At 38.8% G+C, this 24,001-nt stretch overlaps 18 non-coding genes across 18 annotated transcripts; 10 read left to right on the forward strand and 8 right to left on the reverse strand.

Moving 5' to 3' along the window:
* Window positions 1-1,476: 1,476 nt before the first annotated feature.
* Window positions 1,477-1,550, forward strand: trnai-aau (transfer RNA isoleucine (anticodon AAU)). Its single transcript has one exon. It is a non-coding gene; the product is annotated as a tRNA-Ile (tRNA).
* Window positions 1,551-2,642: 1,092 nt separating this feature from the next.
* On the reverse strand, window positions 2,643-2,715 carry trnar-ucg (transfer RNA arginine (anticodon UCG)). Its single transcript has one exon. It is a non-coding gene; the product is annotated as a tRNA-Arg (tRNA).
* A 1,980-nt stretch (window positions 2,716-4,695) lies between these two features.
* Window positions 4,696-4,769, forward strand: trnai-aau (transfer RNA isoleucine (anticodon AAU)). Its single transcript has one exon. It is a non-coding gene; the product is annotated as a tRNA-Ile (tRNA).
* A 1,186-nt stretch (window positions 4,770-5,955) lies between these two features.
* Window positions 5,956-6,029, forward strand: trnai-aau (transfer RNA isoleucine (anticodon AAU)). Its single transcript has one exon. It is a non-coding gene; the product is annotated as a tRNA-Ile (tRNA).
* Window positions 6,030-6,323: 294 nt separating this feature from the next.
* trnar-ucg (transfer RNA arginine (anticodon UCG)) lies at window positions 6,324-6,396 on the reverse strand. Its single transcript has one exon. It is a non-coding gene; the product is annotated as a tRNA-Arg (tRNA).
* Window positions 6,397-7,023: 627 nt separating this feature from the next.
* trnar-ucg (transfer RNA arginine (anticodon UCG)) lies at window positions 7,024-7,096 on the reverse strand. The gene has a single exon. It is a non-coding gene; the product is annotated as a tRNA-Arg (tRNA).
* A 1,980-nt stretch (window positions 7,097-9,076) lies between these two features.
* Window positions 9,077-9,150, forward strand: trnai-aau (transfer RNA isoleucine (anticodon AAU)). The gene has a single exon. It is a non-coding gene; the product is annotated as a tRNA-Ile (tRNA).
* A 1,186-nt stretch (window positions 9,151-10,336) lies between these two features.
* trnai-aau (transfer RNA isoleucine (anticodon AAU)) lies at window positions 10,337-10,410 on the forward strand. Its single transcript has one exon. It is a non-coding gene; the product is annotated as a tRNA-Ile (tRNA).
* A 294-nt stretch (window positions 10,411-10,704) lies between these two features.
* On the reverse strand, window positions 10,705-10,777 carry trnar-ucg (transfer RNA arginine (anticodon UCG)). The gene has a single exon. It is a non-coding gene; the product is annotated as a tRNA-Arg (tRNA).
* Window positions 10,778-11,404: 627 nt separating this feature from the next.
* trnar-ucg (transfer RNA arginine (anticodon UCG)) lies at window positions 11,405-11,477 on the reverse strand. The gene has a single exon. It is a non-coding gene; the product is annotated as a tRNA-Arg (tRNA).
* A 1,980-nt stretch (window positions 11,478-13,457) lies between these two features.
* Window positions 13,458-13,531, forward strand: trnai-aau (transfer RNA isoleucine (anticodon AAU)). The gene has a single exon. It is a non-coding gene; the product is annotated as a tRNA-Ile (tRNA).
* Window positions 13,532-15,545: 2,014 nt separating this feature from the next.
* On the reverse strand, window positions 15,546-15,618 carry trnar-ucg (transfer RNA arginine (anticodon UCG)). Its single transcript has one exon. It is a non-coding gene; the product is annotated as a tRNA-Arg (tRNA).
* A 1,980-nt stretch (window positions 15,619-17,598) lies between these two features.
* trnai-aau (transfer RNA isoleucine (anticodon AAU)) lies at window positions 17,599-17,672 on the forward strand. The gene has a single exon. It is a non-coding gene; the product is annotated as a tRNA-Ile (tRNA).
* Window positions 17,673-18,398: 726 nt separating this feature from the next.
* Window positions 18,399-18,472, forward strand: trnai-aau (transfer RNA isoleucine (anticodon AAU)). The gene has a single exon. It is a non-coding gene; the product is annotated as a tRNA-Ile (tRNA).
* A 386-nt stretch (window positions 18,473-18,858) lies between these two features.
* Window positions 18,859-18,932, forward strand: trnai-aau (transfer RNA isoleucine (anticodon AAU)). The gene has a single exon. It is a non-coding gene; the product is annotated as a tRNA-Ile (tRNA).
* Window positions 18,933-19,226: 294 nt separating this feature from the next.
* On the reverse strand, window positions 19,227-19,299 carry trnar-ucg (transfer RNA arginine (anticodon UCG)). The gene has a single exon. It is a non-coding gene; the product is annotated as a tRNA-Arg (tRNA).
* A 627-nt stretch (window positions 19,300-19,926) lies between these two features.
* trnar-ucg (transfer RNA arginine (anticodon UCG)) lies at window positions 19,927-19,999 on the reverse strand. Its single transcript has one exon. It is a non-coding gene; the product is annotated as a tRNA-Arg (tRNA).
* A 1,980-nt stretch (window positions 20,000-21,979) lies between these two features.
* On the forward strand, window positions 21,980-22,053 carry trnai-aau (transfer RNA isoleucine (anticodon AAU)). Its single transcript has one exon. It is a non-coding gene; the product is annotated as a tRNA-Ile (tRNA).
* The last annotated feature ends 1,948 nt before the right edge of the window (window positions 22,054-24,001 follow it).

Consider the following 24,001-nt stretch of genomic DNA (forward strand, 5'->3'; position numbering starts at 1 on the left):
GATGTGTTTTGGTCTTAGTCAATTGTTGGTGAGCTTTTTTTCATTGTGTGTACACCACATCCAGCATTTAATTTTTTACTTAAGGCACTACACTGTAGATATTTGTTACTGCCCTTCTACTGTTGTTCACCCTGTGCAAAATGAACACTGGACAAATGAATGGAGTCTATTTTCACTTAGTTTGTGGCCGGTTAGCTCAGATGGTCAGTAACGAATGCAATGGCATTCCACCAAAAAAAACATGTGTGTTTGTTCTTTTGCTATTATTGCCAGTATCCTCCCCAAGTTGTGAACAATAATATGCTATTTTAAAGCACAAAGGGTCTTGAACCCCTGAGATTTGAAATAGAAAAGCAACTTTATACAGTAAGATGTGTTTTGGTCTTAGTCAATTGTTGGTGAGTTTTTTTTCATTGTGTGTACACCACATCCAGCATTTAATTTTTTACTTAAGGCACTACACTGTAGATATTTGTTACTGCCCTTCTACTGTTGTTCACCCTGTGCAAAATGAACACTGGACAAATGAATGGAGTCTATTTTTGCTTAGTTTGTGGCCGGTTAGCTCAGATGGTCAGAGCGTGGTGCTAATAACGCCAAGGTCATGGGTTCAGTCCCCATACTGGCCAGTTGTTTGTGACGAATGCAATGGCATTTCACCAAAAAAACCATTTGTGTTTGTTCTTTCACTATTATTGCCAATATCCTCCCCAAGTTGTGAACAATAATATGCAATTTAAAGCACAAAGGGTCTTGAACCCCTGAGATTTGAAATAGAAAAGCAACTTTATACAGTAAGATGCGTTTTGGTCTTAGTCAATTGTTGGTGAGCTTTTTTTCATTGTGTGTACACCACATCCAGCATTTCATTTTTACTTAAGGCACTACAATGTAGATATTTGTGTAAATTGTGGAAAATTCAACCACAAAGTGACTCGAATCCTCAATCTTCTGATTCAAAGTCAGACGCCTTGTCCATTAGGCCACGTGGTCTTAGTTCTCTTCACTACATTGTGGCCGGTTAGCTCAGATGGTCAGAGCGTGGTGCTAATAAAGCCAAGGTCATGGGTTCAATCCCCATACTGGCCAGTTGTTTGTGACGAATGCAATGGCATTTCACCAAAAAAAACATGTGTGTTTGTTCTTTCACTATTATTGCCAATATCCTCCCCAAGTTGTGAACAATAATATGCTATTTTAAAGCACAAAGGGTCTTGAACCCCTGAGATTTGAAATAGAAAAGCAACTTTATACAGTAAGATGTGTTTTGGTCTTAGTCAATTGTTGGTGAGTTTTTTTTCATTGTGTGTACACCACATCCAGCATTTCATTTTTACTTAAGGCACTACAATGTAGATATTTGTGTAAATTGTGGAACATTCAACCACAAAGGGACTCGAATCCTCAATCTTCTGATTCAAAGTCAGACGCCTTGTCCATTAGGCCACGTGGTCTTAGTTCTCTTCACTACGTTGTGGCCGGTTAGCTCAGATGGTCAGAGCGTGGTGCTAATAACGCCAAGGTCATGGGTTCAAGCCCCATACTGGCCAGTTGTTTGTAACGAATGCAATACCATTTCATCAAAAAAACAGCCTTGTGTTTGATCTCTCACTGTTATTGCCAGATTCCTCTCCAAGTAGTGAACAATAACATGCTATTTTAAAGCACAAAGGGTCTTGAACCCCTGAGATTTGAAATAGAAAAGCAACTTTATACAGTAAGATGTGTTTTGGTCTTAGTCAATTGTTGGTGAGCTTTTTTTCATTGTGTGTACACCACATCCAGCATTTAATTTTTTACTTAAGGCACTACACTGTAGATATTTGTTACTGCCCTTCTACTGTTGTTCACCCTGTGCAAAATGAACACTGGACAAATGAATGGAGTCTATTTTCACTTAGTTTGTGGCCGGTTAGCTCAGATGGTCAGTAACGAATGCAATGGCATTCCACCAAAAAAAACATGTGTGTTTGTTCTTTTGCTATTATTGCCAGTATCCTCCCCAAGTTGTGAACAATAATATGCTATTTTAAAGCACAAAGGGTCTTGAACCCCTGAGATTTGAAATAGAAAAGCAACTTTATACAGTAAGATGTGTTTTGGTCTTAGTCAATTGTTGGTGAGTTTTTTTTCATTGTGTGTACACCACATCCAGCATTTAATTTTTTACTTAAGGCACTACACTGTAGATATTTGTTACTGCCCTTCTACTGTTGTTCACCCTGTGCAAAATGAACACTGGACAAATGAATGGAGTCTATTTTTGCTTAGTTTGTGGCCGGTTAGCTCAGATGGTCAGAGCGTGGTGCTAATAACGCCAAGGTCATGGGTTCAGTCCCCATACTGGCCAGTTGTTTGTGACGAATGCAATGGCATTTCACCAAAAAAACCATTTGTGTTTGTTCTTTCACTATTATTGCCAATATCCTCCCCAAGTTGTGAACAATAATATGCAATTTAAAGCACAAAGGGTCTTGAACCCCTGAGATTTGAAATAGAAAAGCAACTTTATACAGTAAGATGCGTTTTGGTCTTAGTCAATTGTTGGTGAGCTTTTTTTCATTGTGTGTACACCACATCCAGCATTTCATTTTTTACTTAAGGCACTACAATGTAGATATTTTTTTACATTGAGGAACATTCAACCACGAAGGGACTCGAACCCTCAATCTTCTGATTCGAAGTCAGACGCCTTGTCCATTAGGCCACGTGGTCTTAGTGCTCTGTTGTCAGGTTTAACGTAGAGCGATCCAATCATTGATTAAAGCTTCTCTGAATTTAAATACATGACCGAAAGATTGATCCATGAAATATCTTACTTTATATACGTTTTTTGTAACCATGTGTATGTGTACAAAATATCTCAATAAGGCATAGTGAGTCGTTTACTAAATCATACTGCACTTCTACTGTGGTTTTCCCTGTGCAAAAGGAACAGTGGAATAATAAATGGAGTCTATCCTCACTATATTGTGGCCGGTTAGCTCAGATGGTCAGAGCGTGATGCTAATAACGCCAAGGTCATCGGTTCAAGCCCCATACTGGCCAGTTGTTTGTAACGAATGCAATGCCATTTCATCAAAAAAACAGCCTTGTGTTTGATCTCTCACTGTTATTGCCAGATTCCTCTCCAAGTAGTGAACAATAACATGCTATTTTAAAGCACAAAGGGTCTTGAACCCCTGAGATTTGAAATAGAAAAGCAACTTTATACAGTAAGATGTGTTTTGGTCTTAGTCAATTGTTGGTGTGCTTTTTTTCATTGTGTGTACACCACATCCAGCATTTAATTTTTTACTTAAGGCACTACACTGTAGATATTTGTTACTGCCCTTCTACTGTTGTTCACCCTGTGCAAAATGAACACTGGACAAATGAATGGAGTCTATTTTCACTTAGTTTGTGGCCGGTTAGCTCAGATGGTCAGTAACGAATGCAATGGCATTCCACCAAAAAAAACATGTGTGTTTGTTCTTTTGCTATTATTGCCAGTATCCTCCCCAAGTTGTGAACAATAATATGCTATTTTAAAGCACAAAGGGTCTTGAACCCCTGAGATTTGAAATAGAAAAGCAACTTTATACAGTAAGATGTGTTTTGGTCTTAGTCAATTGTTGGTGAGTTTTTTTTCATTGTGTGTACACCACATCCAGCATTTAATTTTTTACTTAAGGCACTACACTGTAGATATTTGTTACTGCCCTTCTACTGTTGTTCACCCTGTGCAAAATGAACACTGGACAAATGAATGGAGTCTATTTTTGCTTAGTTTGGGGCCGGTTAGCTCAGATGGTCAGAGCGTGGTGCTAATAACGCCAAGGTCATGGGTTCAGTCCCCATACTGGCCAGTTGTTTGTGACGAATGCAATGGCATTTCACCAAAAAAACCATTTGTGTTTGTTCTTTCACTATTATTGCCAATATCCTCCCCAAGTTGTGAACAATAATATGCAATTTAAAGCACAAAGGGTCTTGAACCCCTGAGATTTGAAATAGAAAAGCAACTTTATACAGTAAGATGCGTTTTGGTCTTAGTCAATTGTTGGTGAGCTTTTTTTCATTGTGTGTACACCACATCCAGCATTTCATTTTTACTTAAGGCACTACAATGTAGATATTTGTGTAAATTGTGGAAAATTCAACCACAAAGTGACTCGAATCCTCAATCTTCTGATTCAAAGTCAGACGCCTTGTCCATTAGGCCACGTGGTCTTAGTTCTCTTCACTACATTGTGGCCGGTTAGCTCAGATGGTCAGAGCGTGGTGCTAATAAAGCCAAGGTCATGGGTTCAATCCCCATACTGGCCAGTTGTTTGTGACGAATGCAATGGCATTTCACCAAAAAAAACATGTGTGTTTGTTCTTTCACTATTATTGCCAATATCCTCCCCAAGTTGTGAACAATAATATGCTATTTTAAAGCACAAAGGGTCTTGAACCCCTGAGATTTGAAATAGAAAAGCAACTTTATACAGTAAGATGTGTTTTGGTCTTAGTCAATTGTTGGTGAGTTTTTTTTCATTGTGTGTACACCACATCCAGCATTTCATTTTTACTTAAGGCACTACAATGTAGATATTTGTGTAAATTGTGGAACATTCAACCACAAAGGGACTCGAATCCTCAATCTTCTGATTCAAAGTCAGACGCCTTGTCCATTAGGCCACGTGGTCTTAGTTCTCTTCACTACGTTGTGGCCGGTTAGCTCAGATGGTCAGAGCGTGGTGCTAATAACGCCAAGGTCATGGGTTCAAGCCCCATACTGGCCAGTTGTTTGTAACGAATGCAATACCATTTCATCAAAAAAACAGCCTTGTGTTTGATCTCTCACTGTTATTGCCAGATTCCTCTCCAAGTAGTGAACAATAACATGCTATTTTAAAGCACAAAGGGTCTTGAACCCCTGAGATTTGAAATAGAAAAGCAACTTTATACAGTAAGATGTGTTTTGGTCTTAGTCAATTGTTGGTGAGCTTTTTTTCATTGTGTGTACACCACATCCAGCATTTAATTTTTTACTTAAGGCACTACACTGTAGATATTTGTTACTGCCCTTCTACTGTTGTTCACCCTGTGCAAAATGAACACTGGACAAATGAATGGAGTCTATTTTCACTTAGTTTGTGGCCGGTTAGCTCAGATGGTCAGTAACGAATGCAATGGCATTCCACCAAAAAAAACATGTGTGTTTGTTCTTTTGCTATTATTGCCAGTATCCTCCCCAAGTTGTGAACAATAATATGCTATTTTAAAGCACAAAGGGTCTTGAACCCCTGAGATTTGAAATAGAAAAGCAACTTTATACAGTAAGATGTGTTTTGGTCTTAGTCAATTGTTGGTGAGTTTTTTTTCATTGTGTGTACACCACATCCAGCATTTAATTTTTTACTTAAGGCACTACACTGTAGATATTTGTTACTGCCCTTCTACTGTTGTTCACCCTGTGCAAAATGAACACTGGACAAATGAATGGAGTCTATTTTTGCTTAGTTTGTGGCCGGTTAGCTCAGATGGTCAGAGCGTGGTGCTAATAACGCCAAGGTCATGGGTTCAGTCCCCATACTGGCCAGTTGTTTGTGACGAATGCAATGGCATTTCACCAAAAAAACCATTTGTGTTTGTTCTTTCACTATTATTGCCAATATCCTCCCCAAGTTGTGAACAATAATATGCAATTTAAAGCACAAAGGGTCTTGAACCCCTGAGATTTGAAATAGAAAAGCAACTTTATACAGTAAGATGCGTTTTGGTCTTAGTCAATTGTTGGTGAGCTTTTTTTCATTGTGTGTACACCACATCCAGCATTTCATTTTTACTTAAGGCACTACAATGTAGATATTTGTGTAAATTGTGGAACATTCAACCACAAAGGGACTCGAATCCTCAATCTTCTGATTCAAAGTCAGACGCCTTGTCCATTAGGCCACGTGGTCTTAGTTCTCTTCACTACGTTGTGGCCGGTTAGCTCAGATGGTCAGAGCGTGGTGCTAATAACGCCAAGGTCATGGGTTCAAGCCCCATACTGGCCAGTTGTTTGTAACGAATGCAATGCCATTTCATCAAAAAAACAGCCTTGTGTTTGATCTCTCACTGTTATTGCCAGATTCCTCTCCAAGTAGTGAACAATAACATGCTATTTTAAAGCACAAAGGGTCTTGAACCCATGAGAGTTTAAATAGAAAAGCAACTTTATACAGTAAGATGTGTTTTGGCCTTAGTCAATTGTTGGTGAGCTTTTTTTCATTGTCTGTACACCACATCCAGCATTTAATTTTTTACTTAAGGCACTACAATGTAGATATTTTTGTACATTGAGGAACATTCAACCACGAAGGGACTCGAACCCTCAATCTTCTGATTCGAAGTCAGACGCCTTGTCCATTAGGCCACGTGGTCTTAGTGCTCTGTTGTCAGGTTTAACGTAGAGCGATCCAATCATTGATTAAAGCTTCTCTGAATTTAAATACATGACCGAAAGATTGATCCATGAAATATCTTACTTTATATACGTTTTTTGTAACCATGTGTATGTGTACAAAATATCTCAATAAGGCATAGTGAGTCGTTTACTAAATCATACTGCACTTCTACTGTGGTTTTCCCTGTGCAAAAGGAACAGTGGAATAATAAATGGAGTCTATCCTCACTATATTGTGGCCGGTTAGCTCAGATGGTCAGAGCGTGATGCTAATAACGCCAAGGTCATCGGTTCAAGCCCCATACTGGCCAGTTGTTTGTAACGAATGCAATGCCATTTCATCAAAAAAACAGCCTTGTGTTTGATCTCTCACTGTTATTGCCAGATTCCTCTCCAAGTAGTGAACAATAACATGCTATTTTAAAGCACAAAGGGTCTTGAACCCATGAGAGTTTAAATAGAAAAGCAACTTTATACAGTAAGATGTGTTTTGGCCTTAGTCAATTGTTGGTGAGCTTTTTTTCATTGTCTGTACACCACATCCAGCATTTAATTTTTTACTTAAGGCACTACAATGTAGATATTTTTTTACATTGAGGAACATTCAACCACGAAGGGACTCGAACCCTCAATCTTCTGATTCGAAGTCAGACGCCTTGTCCATTAGGCCACGTGGTCTTAGTGCTCTGTTGTCAGGTTTAACGTAGAGCGATCCAATCATTGATTAAAGCTTCTCTGAATTTAAATACATGACCGAAAGATTGATCCATGAAATATCTTACTTTATATACGTTTTTTGTAACCATGTGTATGTGTACAAAATATCTCAATAAGGCATAGTGAGTCGTTTACTAAATCATACTGCACTTCTACTGTGGTTTTCCCTGTGCAAAAGGAACAGTGGAATAATAAATGGAGTCTATCCTCACTATATTGTGGCCGGTTAGCTCAGATGGTCAGAGCGTGGTGCTAATAACGCCAAGGTCATGTGTTCAAGCCCCATACTGGCCAGTTGTTTGTAACGAATGCAATACCATTTCATCAAAAAAACAGCCTTGTGTTTGATCTCTCACTGTTATTGCCAGATTCCTCTCCAAGTAGTGAACAATAACATGCTATTTTAAAGCACAAAGGGTCTTGAACCCCTGAGATTTGAAATAGAAAAGCAACTTTATACAGTAAGATGTGTTTTGGTCTTAGTCAATTGTTGGTGAGCTTTTTTTCATTGTGTGTACACCACATCCAGCATTTAATTTTTTACTTAAGGCACTACACTGTAGATATTTGTTACTGCCCTTCTACTGTTGTTCACCCTGTGCAAAATGAACACTGGACAAATGAATGGAGTCTATTTTCACTTAGTTTGTGGCCGGTTAGCTCAGATGGTCAGTAACGAATGCAATGGCATTCCACCAAAAAAAACATGTGTGTTTGTTCTTTTGCTATTATTGCCAGTATCCTCCCCAAGTTGTGAACAATAATATGCTATTTTAAAGCACAAAGGGTCTTGAACCCCTGAGATTTGAAATAGAAAAGCAACTTTATACAGTAAGATGTGTTTTGGTCTTAGTCAATTGTTGGTGAGTTTTTTTTCATTGTGTGTACACCACATCCAGCATTTAATTTTTTACTTAAGGCACTACACTGTAGATATTTGTTACTGCCCTTCTACTGTTGTTCACCCTGTGCAAAATGAACACTGGACAAATGAATGGAGTCTATTTTTGCTTAGTTTGTGGCCGGTTAGCTCAGATGGTCAGAGCGTGGTGCTAATAACGCCAAGGTCATGGGTTCAGTCCCCATACTGGCCAGTTGTTTGTGACGAATGCAATGGCATTTCACCAAAAAAACCATTTGTGTTTGTTCTTTCACTATTATTGCCAATATCCTCCCCAAGTTGTGAACAATAATATGCAATTTAAAGCACAAAGGGTCTTGAACCCCTGAGATTTGAAATAGAAAAGCAACTTTATACAGTAAGATGCGTTTTGGTCTTAGTCAATTGTTGGTGAGCTTTTTTTCATTGTGTGTACACCACATCCAGCATTTCATTTTTACTTAAGGCACTACAATGTAGATATTTGTGTAAATTGTGGAACATTCAACCACAAAGTGACTCGAATCCTCAATCTTCTGATTCAAAGTCAGACGCCTTGTCCATTAGGCCACGTGGTCTTAGTTCTCTTCACTACATTGTGGCCGGTTAGCTCAGATGGTCAGAGCGTGGTGCTAATAAAGCCAAGGTCATGGGTTCAATCCCCATACTGGCCAGTTGTTTGTGACGAATGCAATGGCATTTCACCAAAAAAAACATGTGTGTTTGTTCTTTCACTATTATTGCCAATATCCTCCCCAAGTTGTGAACAATAATATGCTATTTTAAAGCACAAAGGGTCTTGAACCCCTGAGATTTGAAATAGAAAAGCAACTTTATACAGTAAGATGTGTTTTGGTCTTAGTCAATTGTTGGTGAGTTTTTTTTCATTGTGTGTACACCACATCCAGCATTTCATTTTTACTTAAGGCACTACAATGTAGATATTTGTGTAAATTGTGGAACATTCAACCACAAAGGGACTCGAATCCTCAATCTTCTGATTCAAAGTCAGACGCCTTGTCCATTAGGCCACGTGGTCTTAGTTCTCTTCACTACGTTGTGGCCGGTTAGCTCAGATGGTCAGAGCGTGGTGCTAATAACGCCAAGGTCATGGGTTCAAGCCCCATACTGGCCAGTTGTTTGTAACGAATGCAATACCATTTCATCAAAAAAACAGCCTTGTGTTTGATCTCTCACTGTTATTGCCAGATTCCTCTCCAAGTAGTGAACAATAACATGCTATTTTAAAGCACAAAGGGTCTTGAACCCCTGAGATTTGAAATAGAAAAGCAACTTTATACAGTAAGATGTGTTTTGGTCTTAGTCAATTGTTGGTGAGCTTTTTTTCATTGTGTGTACACCACATCCAGCATTTAATTTTTTACTTAAGGCACTACACTGTAGATATTTGTTACTGCCCTTCTACTGTTGTTCACCCTGTGCAAAATGAACACTGGACAAATGAATGGAGTCTATTTTCACTTAGTTTGTGGCCGGTTAGCTCAGATGGTCAGTAACGAATGCAATGGCATTCCACCAAAAAAAACATGTGTGTTTGTTCTTTTGCTATTATTGCCAGTATCCTCCCCAAGTTGTGAACAATAATATGCTATTTTAAAGCACAAAGGGTCTTGAACCCCTGAGATTTGAAATAGAAAAGCAACTTTATACAGTAAGATGTGTTTTGGTCTTAGTCAATTGTTGGTGAGTTTTTTTTCATTGTGTGTACACCACATCCAGCATTTAATTTTTTACTTAAGGCACTACACTGTAGATATTTGTTACTGCCCTTCTACTGTTGTTCACCCTGTGCAAAATGAACACTGGACAAATGAATGGAGTCTATTTTTGCTTAGTTTGTGGCCGGTTAGCTCAGATGGTCAGAGCGTGGTGCTAATAACGCCAAGGTCATGGGTTCAGTCCCCATACTGGCCAGTTGTTTGTGACGAATGCAATGGCATTTCACCAAAAAAACCATTTGTGTTTGTTCTTTCACTATTATTGCCAATATCCTCCCCAAGTTGTGAACAATAATATGCAATTTAAAGCACAAAGGGTCTTGAACCCCTGAGATTTGAAATAGAAAAGCAACTTTATACAGTAAGATGCGTTTTGGTCTTAGTCAATTGTTGGTGAGCTTTTTTTCATTGTGTGTACACCACATCCAGCATTTCATTTTTACTTAAGGCACTACAATGTAGATATTTGTGTAAATTGTGGAACATTCAACCACAAAGGGACTCGAATCCTCAATCTTCTGATTCAAAGTCAGACGCCTTGTCCATTAGGCCACGTGGTCTTAGTTCTCTTCACTACGTTGTGGCCGGTTAGCTCAGATGGTCAGAGCGTGGTGCTAATAACGCCAAGGTCATGGGTTCAAGCCCCATACTGGCCAGTTGTTTGTAACGAATGCAATGCCATTTCATCAAAAAAACAGCCTTGTGTTTGATCTCTCACTGTTATTGCCAGATTCCTCTCCAAGTAGTGAACAATAACATGCTATTTTAAAGCACAAAGGGTCTTGAACCCATGAGAGTTTAAATAGAAAAGCAACTTTATACAGTAAGATGTGTTTTGGCCTTAGTCAATTGTTGGTGAGCTTTTTTTCATTGTCTGTACACCACATCCAGCATTTAATTTTTTACTTAAGGCACTACAATGTAGATATTTTTGTACATTGAGGAACATTCAACCACGAAGGGACTCGAACCCTCAATCTTCTGATTCGAAGTCAGACGCCTTGTCCATTAGGCCACGTGGTCTTAGTGCTCTGTTGTCAGGTTTAACGTAGAGCGATCCAATCATTGATTAAAGCTTCTCTGAATTTAAATACATGACCGAAAGATTGATCCATGAAATATCTTACTTTATATACGTTTTTTGTAACCATGTGTATGTGTACAAAATATCTCAATAAGGCATAGTGAGTCGTTTACTAAATCATACTGCACTTCTACTGTGGTTTTCCCTGTGCAAAAGGAACAGTGGAATAATAAATGGAGTCTATCCTCACTATATTGTGGCCGGTTAGCTCAGATGGTCAGAGCGTGATGCTAATAACGCCAAGGTCATCGGTTCAAGCCCCATACTGGCCAGTTGTTTGTAACGAATGCAATGCCATTTCATCAAAAAAACAGCCTTGTGTTTGATCTCTCACTGTTATTGCCAGATTCCTCTCCAAGTAGTGAACAATAACATGCTATTTTAAAGCACAAAGGGTCTTGAACCCATGAGAGTTTAAATAGAAAAGCAACTTTATACAGTAAGATGTGTTTTGGCCTTAGTCAATTGTTGGTGAGCTTTTTTTCATTGTCTGTACACCACATCCAGCATTTAATTTTTTACTTAAGGCACTACAATGTAGATATTTTTTTACATTGAGGAACATTCAACCACGAAGGGACTCGAACCCTCAATCTTCTGATTCGAAGTCAGACGCCTTGTCCATTAGGCCACGTGGTCTTAGTGCTCTGTTGTCAGGTTTAACGTAGAGCGATCCAATCATTGATTAAAGCTTCTCTGAATTTAAATACATGACCGAAAGATTGATCCATGAAATATCTTACTTTATATACGTTTTTTGTAACCATGTGTATGTGTACAAAATATCTCAATAAGGCATAGTGAGTCGTTTACTAAATCATACTGCACTTCTACTGTGGTTTTCCCTGTGCAAAAGGAACAGTGGAATAATAAATGGAGTCTATCCTCACTATATTGTGGCCGGTTAGCTCAGATGGTCAGAGCGTGGTGCTAATAACGCCAAGGTCATGTGTTCAAGCCCCATACTGGCCAGTTGTTTGTAACGAATGCAATACCATTTCATCAAAAAAACAGCCTTGTGTTTGATCTCTCACTGTTATTGCCAGATTCCTCTCCAAGTAGTGAACAATAACATGCTATTTTAAAGCACAAAGGGTCTTGAACCCCTGAGATTTGAAATAGAAAAGCAACTTTATACAGTAAGATGTGTTTTGGTCTTAGTCAATTGTTGGTGAGCTTTTTTTCATTGTGTGTACACCACATCCAGCATTTAATTTTTTACTTAAGGCACTACACTGTAGATATTTGTTACTGCCCTTCTACTGTTGTTCACCCTGTGCAAAATGAACACTGGACAAATGAATGGAGTCTATTTTCACTTAGTTTGTGGCCGGTTAGCTCAGATGGTCAGTAACGAATGCAATGGCATTCCACCAAAAAAAACATGTGTGTTTGTTCTTTTGCTATTATTGCCAGTATCCTCCCCAAGTTGTGAACAATAATATGCTATTTTAAAGCACAAAGGGTCTTGAACCCCTGAGATTTGAAATAGAAAAGCAACTTTATACAGTAAGATGTGTTTTGGTCTTAGTCAATTGTTGGTGAGTTTTTTTTCATTGTGTGTACACCACATCCAGCATTTAATTTTTTACTTAAGGCACTACACTGTAGATATTTGTTACTGCCCTTCTACTGTTGTTCACCCTGTGCAAAATGAACACTGGACAAATGAATGGAGTCTATTTTTGCTTAGTTTGTGGCCGGTTAGCTCAGATGGTCAGAGCGTGGTGCTAATAACGCCAAGGTCATGGGTTCAGTCCCCATACTGGCCAGTTGTTTGTGACGAATGCAATGGCATTTCACCAAAAAAACCATTTGTGTTTGTTCTTTCACTATTATTGCCAATATCCTCCCCAAGTTGTGAACAATAATATGCAATTTAAAGCACAAAGGGTCTTGAACCCCTGAGATTTGAAATAGAAAAGCAACTTTATACAGTAAGATGCGTTTTGGTCTTAGTCAATTGTTGGTGAGCTTTTTTTCATTGTGTGTACACCACATCCAGCATTTCATTTTTACTTAAGGCACTACAATGTAGATATTTGTGTAAATTGTGGAACATTCAACCACAAAGTGACTCGAATCCTCAATCTTCTGATTCAAAGTCAGACGCCTTGTCCATTAGGCCACGTGGTCTTAGTTCTCTTCACTACATTGTGGCCGGTTAGCTCAGATGGTCAGAGCGTGGTGCTAATAAAGCCAAGGTCATGGGTTCAATCCCCATACTGGCCAGTTGTTTGTGACGAATGCAATGGCATTTCACCAAAAAAAACATGTGTGTTTGTTCTTTCACTATTATTGCCAATATCCTCCCCAAGTTGTGAACAATAATATGCTATTTTAAAGCACAAAGGGTCTTGAACCCCTGAGATTTGAAATAGAAAAGCAACTTTATACAGTAAGATGTGTTTTGGTCTTAGTCAATTGTTGGTGAGTTTTTTTTCATTGTGTGTACACCACATCCAGCATTTCATTTTTACTTAAGGCACTACAATGTAGATATTTGTGTAAATTGTGGAACATTCAACCACAAAGGGACTCGAATCCTCAATCTTCTGATTCAAAGTCAGACGCCTTGTCCATTAGGCCACGTGGTCTTAGTTCTCTTCACTACGTTGTGGCCGGTTAGCTCAGATGGTCAGAGCGTGGTGCTAATAACGCCAAGGTCATGGGTTCAAGCCCCATACTGGCCAGTTGTTTGTAACGAATGCAATACCATTTCATCAAAAAAACAGCCTTGTGTTTGATCTCTCACTGTTATTGCCAGATTCCTCTCCAAGTAGTGAACAATAACATGCTATTTTAAAGCACAAAGGGTCTTGAACCCCTGAGATTTGAAATAGAAAAGCAACTTTATACAGTAAGATGTGTTTTGGTCTTAGTCAATTGTTGGTGAGCTTTTTTTCATTGTGTGTACACCACATCCAGCATTTAATTTTTTACTTAAGGCACTACACTGTAGATATTTGTTACTGCCCTTCTACTGTTGTTCACCCTGTGCAAAATGAACACTGGACAAATGAATGGAGTCTATTTTCACTTAGTTTGTGGCCGGTTAGCTCAGATGGTCAGTAACGAATGCAATGGCATTCCACCAAAAAAAACATGTGTGTTTGTTCTTTTGCTATTATTGCCAGTATCCTCCCCAAGTTGTGAACAATAATATGCTATTTTAAAGCACAAAGGGTCTTGAACCCCTGAGATTTGAAATAGAAAAGCAACTTTATACAGTAAGATGTGTTTTGGTCTTAGTCAATTGTTGGTGAGTTTTTTTTCATTGTGTGTACACCACATCCAGCATTTAATTTTTTACTTAAGGCACTACACTGTAGATATTTGTTACTGCCCTTCTACTGTTGTTCACCCTGTGCAAAATGAACACTGGACAAATGAATGGAGTCTATTTTTGCTTAGTTTGTGGCCGGTTAGCTCAGATGGTCAGAGCGTGGTGCTAATAACGCCAAGGTCATGGGTTCAGTCCCCATACTGGCCAGTTGTTTGTGACGAATGCAATGGCATTTCACCAAAAAAACCATTTGTGTTTGTTCTTTCACTATTATTGCCAATATCCTCCCCAAGTTGTGAACAATAATATGCAATTTAAAGCACAAAGGGTCTTGAACCCCTGAGATTTGAAATAGAAAAGCAACTTTATACAGTAAGATGCGTTTTGGTCTTAGTCAATTGTTGGTGAGCTTTTTTTCATTGTGTGTACACCACATCCAGCATTTCATTTTTACTTAAGGCACTACAATGTAGATATTTGTGTAAATTGTGGAACATTCAACCACAAAGTGACTCGAATCCTCAATCTTCTGATTCAAAGTCAGACGCCTTGTCCATTAGGCCACGTGGTCTTAGTTCTCTTCACTACATTGTGGCCGGTTAGCTCAGATGGTCAGAGCGTGGTGCTAATAAAGCCAAGGTCATGGGTTCAATCCCCATACTGGCCAGTTGTTTGTGACGAATGCAATGGCATTTCACCAAAAAAAACATGTGTGTTTGTTCTTTCACTATTATTGCCAATATCCTCCCCAAGTTGTGAACAATAACATGCAATTTAAAGCACAAAGGGTCTTGAACCCCTGAGATTTGAAATAGAAAAGCAACTTTATACAGTAAGATGCGTTTTGGTCTTAGTCAATTGTTGGTGAGCTTTTTTTCATTGTGTGTACACCACATCCAGCATTTCATTTTTACTTAAGGCACTACAATGTAGATATTTGTGTAAATTGTGGAACATTCAACCACAAAGGGACTCGAATCCTCAATCTTCTGATTCAAAGTCAGACGCCTTGTCCATTAGGCCACGTGGTCTTAGTTCTCTTCACTACGTTGTGGCCGGTTAGCTCAGATGGTCAGAGCGTGGTGCTAATAACGCCAAGGTCATCGGTTCAAGCCCCATACTGGCCAGTTGTTTGTAACGAATGCAATGCCATTTCATCAAAAAAACAGCCTTGTGTTTGATCTCTCACTGTTATTGCCAGATTCCTCTCCAAGTAGTGAACAATAACATGCTATTTTAAAGCACAAAGGGTCTTGAACCCATGAGAGTTTAAATAGAAAAGCAACTTTATACAGTAAGATGTGTTTTGGCCTTAGTCAATTGTTGGTGAGCTTTTTTTCATTGTCTGTACACCACATCCAGCATTTAATTTTTTACTTAAGGCACTACAATGTAGATATTTTTGTACATTGAGGAACATTCAACCACGAAGGGACTCGAACCCTCAATCTTCTGATTCGAAGTCAGACGCCTTGTCCATTAGGCCAAGTGGTCTTAGTGCTCTGTTGTCAGGTTTAACGTAGAGCGATCCAATCATTGATTAAAGCTTCTCTGAATTTAAATACATGACCGAAAGATTGATCCATGAAATATCTTACTTTATATACGTTTTTTGTAACCATGTGTATGTGTACAAAATATCTCAATAAGGCATAGTGAGTCGTTTACTAAATCATACTGCACTTCTACTGTGGTTTTCCCTGTGCAAAAGGAACAGTGGAATAATAAATGGAGTCTATCCTCACTATATTGTGGCCGGTTAGCTCAGATGGTCAGAGCGTGGTGCTAATAACGCCAAGGTCATGTGTTCAAGCCCCATACTGGCCAGTTGTTTGTAACGAATGCAATACCATTTCATCAAAAAAACAGCCTTGTGTTTGATCTCTCACTGTTATTGCCAGATTCCTCTCCAAGTAGTGAACAATAACATGCTATTTTAAAGCACAAAGGGTCTTGAACCCCTGAGATTTGAAATAGAAAAGCAACTTTATACAGTAAGATGTGTTTTGGTCTTAGTCAATTGTTGGTGAGCTTTTTTTCATTGTGTGTACACCACATCCAGCATTTAATTTTTTACTTAAGGCACTACACTGTAGATATTTGTTACTGCCCTTCTACTGTTGTTCACCCTGTGCAAAATGAACACTGGACAAATGAATGGAGTCTATTTTCACTTAGTTTGTGGCCGGTTAGCTCAGATGGTCAGTAACGAATGCAATGGCATTCCACCAAAAAAAACATGTGTGTTTTTTCTTTTGCTATTATTGCCAGTATCCTCCCCAAGTTGTGAACAATAATATGCTATTTTAAAGCACAAAGGGTCTTGAACCCCTGAGATTTGAAATAGAAAAGCAACTTTATACAGTAAGATGTGTTTTGGTCTTAGTCAATTGTTGGTGAGTTTTTTTTCATTGTGTGTACACCACATCCAGCATTTAATTTTTTACTTAAGGCACTACACTGTAGATATTTGTTACTGCCCTTCTACTGTTGTTCACCCTGTGCAAAATGAACACTGGACAAATGAATGGAGTCTATTTTTGCTTAGTTTGTGGCCGGTTAGCTCAGATGGTCAGAGCGTGGTGCTAATAACGCCAAGGTCATGGGTTCAGTCCCCATACTGGCCAGTTGTTTGTGACGAATGCAATGGCATTTCACCAAAAAAACCATTTGTGTTTGTTCTTTCACTATTATTGCCAATATCCTCCCCAAGTTGTGAACAATAATATGCAATTTAAAGCACAAAGGGTCTTGAACCCCTGAGATTTGAAATAGAAAAGCAACTTTATACAGTAAGATGCGTTTTGGTCTTAGTCAATTGTTGGTGAGCTTTTTTTCATTGTGTGTACACCACATCCAGCATTTCATTTTTACTTAAGGCACTACAATGTAGATATTTGTGTAAATTGTGGAACATTCAACCACAAAGTGACTCGAATCCTCAATCTTCTGATTCAAAGTCAGACGCCTTGTCCATTAGGCCACGTGGTCTTAGTTCTCTTCACTACATTGTGGCCGGTTAGCTCAGATGGTCAGAGCGTGGTGCTAATAAAGCCAAGGTCATGGGTTCAATCCCCATACTGGCCAGTTGTTTGTGACGAATGCAATGGCATTTCACCAAAAAAAACATGTGTGTTTGTTCTTTCACTATTATTGCCAATATCCTCCCCAAGTTGTGAACAATAATATGCTATTTTAAAGCACAAAGGGTCTTGAACCCCTGAGATTTGAAATAGAAAAGCAACTTTATACAGTAAGATGTGTTTTGGTCTTAGTCAATTGTTGGTGAGTTTTTTTTCATTGTGTGTACACCACATCCAGCATTTCATTTTTACTTAAGGCACTACAATGTAGATATTTGTGTAAATTGTGGAACATTCAACCACAAAGGGACTCGAATCCTCAATCTTCTGATTCAAAGTCAGACGCCTTGTCCATTAGGCCACGTGGTCTTAGTTCTCTTCACTACGTTGTGGCCGGTTAGCTCAGATGGTCAGAGCGTGGTGCTAATAACGCCAAGGTCATGGGTTCAAGCCCCATACTGGCCAGTTGTTTGTAACGAATGCAATACCATTTCATCAAAAAAACAGCCTTGTGTTTGATCTGTCACTGTTATTGCCAGATTCCTCTCCAAGTAGTGAACAATAACATGCTATTTTAAAGCACAAAGGGTCTTGAACCCCTGAGATTTGAAATAGAAAAGCAACTTTATACAGTAAGATGTGTTTTGGTCTTAGTCAATTGTTGGTGAGCTTTTTTTCATTGTGTGTACACCACATCCAGCATTTAATTTTTTACTTAAGGCACTACACTGTAGATATTTGTTACTGCCCTTCTACTGTTGTTCACCCTGTGCAAAATGAACACTGGACAAATGAATGGAGTCTATTTTCACTTAGTTTGTGGCCGGTTAGCTCAGATGGTCAGTAACGAATGCAATGGCATTCCACCAAAAAAAACATGTGTGTTTGTTCTTTTGCTATTATTGCCAGTATCCTCCCCAAGTTGTGAACAATAATATGCTATTTTAAAGCACAAAGGGTCTTGAACCCCTGAGATTTGAAATAGAAAAGCAACTTTATACAGTAAGATGTGTTTTGGTCTTAGTCAATTGTTGGTGAGTTTTTTTTCATTGTGTGTACACCACATCCAGCATTTAATTTTTTACTTAAGGCACTACACTGTAGATATTTGTTACTGCCCTTCTACTGTTGTTCACCCTGTGCAAAATGAACACTGGACAAATGAATGGAGTCTATTTTTGCTTAGTTTGTGGCCGGTTAGCTCAGATGGTCAGAGCGTGGTGCTAATAACGCCAAGGTCATGGGTTCAATCCCCATACTGGCCAGTTGTTTGTGACGAATGCAATGGCATTTCACCAAAAAAACCATTTGTGTTTGTTCTTTCACTATTATTGCCAATATCCTCCCCAAGTTGTGAACAATAATATGCAATTTAAAGCACAAAGGGTCTTGAACCCCTGAGATTTGAAATAGAAAAGCAACTTTATACAGTAAGATGCGTTTTGGTCTTAGTCAATTGTTGGTGAGCTTTTTTTCATTGTGTGTACACCACATCCAGCATTTCATTTTTACTTAAGGCACTACAATGTAGATATTTGTGTAAATTGTGGAACATTCAACCACAAAGGGACTCGAATCCTCAATCTTCTGATTCAAAGTCAGACGCCTTGTCCATTAGGCCACGTGGTCTTAGTTCTCTTCACTACGTTGTGGCCGGTTAGCTCAGATGGTCAGAGCGTGGTGCTAATAACGCCAAGGTCATGGGTTCAAGCCCCATACTGGCCAGTTGTTTGTAACGAATGCAATGCCATTTCATCAAAAAAACAGCCTTGTGTTTGATCTCTCACTGTTATTGCCAGATTCCTCTCCAAGTAGTGAACAATAACATGCTATTTTAAAGCACAAAGGGTCTTGAACCCATGAGAGTTTAAATAGAAAAGCAACTTTATACAGTAAGATGTGTTTTGGCCTTAGTCAATTGTTGGTGAGCTTTTTTTCATTGTCTGTACACCACATCCAGCATTTAATTTTTTACTTAAGGCACTACAATGTAGATATTTTTGTACATTGAGGAACATTCAACCACGAAGGGACTCGAACCCTCAATCTTCTGATTCGAAGTCAGACGCCTTGTCCATTAGGCCACGTGGTCTTAGTGCTCTGTTGTCAGGTTTAACGTAGAGCGATCCAATCATTGATTAAAGCTTCTCTGAATTTAAATACATGACCGAAAGATTGATCCATGAAATATCTTACTTTATATACGTTTTTTGTAACCATGTGTATGTGTACAAAATATCTCAATAAGGCATAGTGAGTCGTTTACTAAATCATACTGCACTTCTACTGTGGTTTTCCCTGTGCAAAAGGAACAGTGGAATAATAAATGGAGTCTATCCTCACTATATTGTGGCCGGTTAGCTCAGATGGTCAGAGCGTGATGCTAATAACGCCAAGGTCATCGGTTCAAGCCCCATACTGGCCAGTTGTTTGTAACGAATGCAATGCCATTTCATCAAAAAAACAGCCTTGTGTTTGATCTCTCACTGTTATTGCCAGATTCCTCTCCAAGTAGTGAACAATAACATGCTATTTTAAAGCACAAAGGGTCTTGAACCCATGAGAGTTTAAATAGAAAAGCAACTTTATACAGTAAGATGTGTTTTGGCCTTAGTCAATTGTTGGTGAGCTTTTTTTCATTGTCTGTACACCACATCCAGCATTTAATTTTTTACTGAAGGCACTACAATGTAGATATTTTTGTACATTGAGGAACATTCAACCACGAAGGGACTCGAACCCTCAATCTTCTGATTCGAAGTCAGACGCCTTGTCCATTAGGCCACGTGGTCTTAGTGCTCTGTTGTCAGGTTTAACGTAGAGCGATCCAATCATTGATTAAAGCTTCTCTGAATTTAAATACATGACCGAAAGATTGATCCATGAAATATCTTACTTTATATACGTTTTTTGTAACCATGTGTATGTGTACAAAATATCTCAATAAGGCATAGTGAGTCGTTTACTAAATCATACTGCACTTCTACTGTGGTTTTCCCTGTGCAAAAGGAACAGTGGAATAATAAATGGAGTCTATCCTCACTATATTGTGGCCGGTTAGCTCAGATGGTCAGAGCGTGGTGCTAATAACGCCAAGGTCATGTGTTCAAGCCCCATACTGGCCAGTTGTTTGTAACGAATGCAATACCATTTCATCAAAAAAACAGCCTTGTGTTTGATCTCTCACTGTTATTGCCAGATTCCTCTCCAAGTAGTGAACAATAACATGCTATTTTAAAGCACAAAGGGTCTTGAACCCCTGAGATTTGAAATAGAAAAGCAACTTTATACAGTAAGATGTGTTTTGGTCTTAGTCAATTGTTGGTGAGCTTTTTTTCATTGTGTGTACACCACATCCAGCATTTAATTTTTTACTTAAGGCACTACACTGTAGATATTTGTTACTGCCCTTCTACTGTTGTTCACCCTGTGCAAAATGAACACTGGACAAATGAATGGAGTCTATTTTCACTTAGTTTGTGGCCGGTTAGCTCAGATGGTCAGTAACGAATGCAATGGCATTCCACCAAAAAAAACATGTGTGTTTGTTCTTTTGCTATTATTGCCAGTATCCTCCCCAAGTTGTGAACAATAATATGCTATTTTAAAGCACAAAGGGTCTTGAACCCCTGAGATTTGAAATAGAAAAGCAACTTTATACAGTAAGATGTGTTTTGGTCTTAGTCAATTGTTGGTGAGTTTTTTTTCATTGTGTGTACACCACATCCAGCATTTAATTTTTTACTTAAGGCACTACACTGTAGATATTTGTTACTGCCCTTCTACTGTTGTTCACCCTGTGCAAAATGAACACTGGACAAATGAATGGAGTCTATTTTTGCTTAGTTTGTGGCCGGTTAGCTCAGATGGTCAGAGCGTGGTGCTAATAACGCCAAGGTCATGGGTTCAGTCCCCATACTGGCCAGTTGTTTGTGACGAATGCAATGGCATTTCACCAAAAAAACCATTTGTGTTTGTTCTTTCACTATTATTGCCAATATCCTCCCCAAGTTGTGAACAATAATATGCAATTTAAAGCACAAAGGGTCTTGAACCCCTGAGATTTGAAATAGAAAAGCAACTTTATACAGTAAGATGCGTTTTGGTCTTAGTCAATTGTTGGTGAGCTTTTTTTCATTGTGTGTACACCACATCCAGCATTTCATTTTTACTTAAGGCACTACAATGTAGATATTTGTGTAAATTGTGGAACATTCAACCACAAAGTGACTCGAATCCTCAATCTTCTGATTCAAAGTCAGACGCCTTGTCCATTAGGCCACGTGGTCTTAGTTCTCTTCACTACATTGTGGCCGGTTAGCTCAGATGGTCAGAGCGTGGTGCTAATAAAGCCAAGGTCATGGGTTCAATCCCCATACTGGCCAGTTGTTTGTGACGAATGCAATGGCATTTCACCAAAAAAAACATGTGTGTTTGTTCTTTCACTATTATTGCCAATATCCTCCCCAAGTTGTGAACAATAATATGCTATTTTAAAGCACAAAGGGTCTTGAACCCCTGAGATTTGAAATAGAAAAGCAACTTTATACAGTAAGATGTGTTTTGGTCTTAGTCAATTGTTGGTGAGTTTTTTTTCATTGTGTGTACACCACATCCAGCATTTCATTTTTACTTAAGGCACTACAATGTAGATATTTGTGTAAATTGTGGAACATTCAACCACAAAGGGACTCGAATCCTCAATCTTCTGATTCAAAGTCAGACGCCTTGTCCATTAGGCCACGTGGTCTTAGTTCTCTTCACTACGTTGTGGCCGGTTAGCTCAGATGGTCAGAGCGTGGTGCTAATAACGCCAAGGTCATGGGTTCAAGCCCCATACTGGCCAGTTGTTTGTAACGAATGCAATACCATTTCATCAAAAAAACAGCCTTGTGTTTGATCTCTCACTGTTATTGCCAGATTCCTCTCCAAGTAGTGAACAATAACATGCTATTTTAAAGCACAAAGGGTCTTGAACCCCTGAGATTTGAAATAGAAAAGCAACTTTATACAGTAAGATGTGTTTTGGTCTTAGTCAATTGTTGGTGAGCTTTTTTTCATTGTGTGTACACCACATCCAGCATTTAATTTTTTACTTAAGGCACTACACTGTAGATATTTGTTACTGCCCTTCTACTGTTGTTCACCCTGTGCAAAATGAACACTGGACAAATGAATGGAGTCTATTTTCACTTAGTTTGTGGCCGGTTAGCTCAGATGGTCAGTAACGAATGCAATGGCATTCCACCAAAAAAAACATGTGTGTTTGTTCTTTTGCTATTATTGCCAGTATCCTCCCCAAGTTGTGAACAATAATATGCTATTTTAAAGCACAAAGGGTCTTGAACCCCTGAGATTTGAAATAGAAAAGCAACTTTATACAGTAAGATGTGTTTTGGTCTTAGTCAATTGTTGGTGAGTTTTTTTTCATTGTGTGTACACCACATCCAGCATTTAATTTTTTACTTAAGGCACTACACTGTAGATATTTGTTACTGCCCTTCTACTGTTGTTCACCCTGTGCAAAATGAACACTGGACAAATGAATGGAGTCTATTTTTGCTTAGTTTGTGGCCGGTTAGCTCAGATGGTCAGAGCGTGGTGCTAATAACGCCAAGGTCATGGGTTCAGTCCCCATACTGGCCAGTTGTTTGTGACGAATGCAATGGCATTTCACCAAAAAAACCATTTGTGTTTGTTCTTTCACTATTATTGCCAATATCCTCCCCAAGTTGTGAACAATAATATGCAATTTAAAGCACAAAGGGTCTTGAACCCCTGAGATTTGAAATAGAAAAGCAACTTTATACAGTAAGATGCGTTTTGGTCTTAGTCAATTGTTGGTGAGCTTTTTTTCATTGTGTGTACACCACATCCAGCATTTCATTTTTACTTAAGGCACTACAATGTAGATATTTGTGTAAATTGTGGAACATTCAACCACAAAGTGACTCGAATCCTCAATCTTCTGATTCAAAGTCAGACGCCTTGTCCATTAGGCCACGTGGTCTTAGTTCTCTTCACTACATTGTGGCCGGTTAGCTCAGATGGTCAGAGCGTGGTGCTAATAAAGCCAAGGTCATGGGTTCAATCCCCATACTGGCCAGTTGTTTGTGACGAATGCAATGGCATTTCACCAAAAAAAACATGTGTGTTTGTTCTTTCACTATTATTGCCAATATCCTCCCCAAGTTGTGAACAATAACATGCAATTTAAAGCACAAAGGGTCTTGAACCCCTGAGATTTGAAATAGAAAAGCAACTTTATACAGTAAGATGCGTTTTGGTCTTAGTCAATTGTTGGTGAGCTTTTTTTCATTGTGTGTACACCACATCCAGCATTTCATTTTTACTTAAGGCACTACAATGTAGATATTTGTGTAAATTGTGGAACATTCAACCACAAAGGGACTCGAATCCTCAATCTTCTGATTCAAAGTCAGACGCCTTGTCCATTAGGCCACGTGGTCTTAGTTCTCTTCACTACGTTGTGGCCGGTTAGCTCTGATGGTCAGAGCGTGGTGCTAATAACGCCAAGGTCATCGGTTCAAGCCCCATACTGGCCAGTTGTTTGTAACGAATGCAATGCCATTTCATCAAAAAAACAGCCTTGTGTTTGATCTCTCACTGTTATTGCCAGATTCCTCTCCAAGTAGTGAACAATAACATGCTATTTTAAAGCACAAAGGGTCTTGAACCCATGAGAGTTTAAATAGAAAAGCAACTTTATACAGTAAGATGTGTTTTGGTCTTAGTCACTTGTTGGTGAGCTTTTTTTTCATTGTGTGTACACC

The sequence above is a fragment of the Limanda limanda genome, chromosome 5 (genome assembly GCF_963576545.1).
Source record: "Limanda limanda chromosome 5, fLimLim1.1, whole genome shotgun sequence".
Classification (NCBI taxonomy): domain Eukaryota; kingdom Metazoa; phylum Chordata; class Actinopteri; order Pleuronectiformes; family Pleuronectidae; genus Limanda; species Limanda limanda.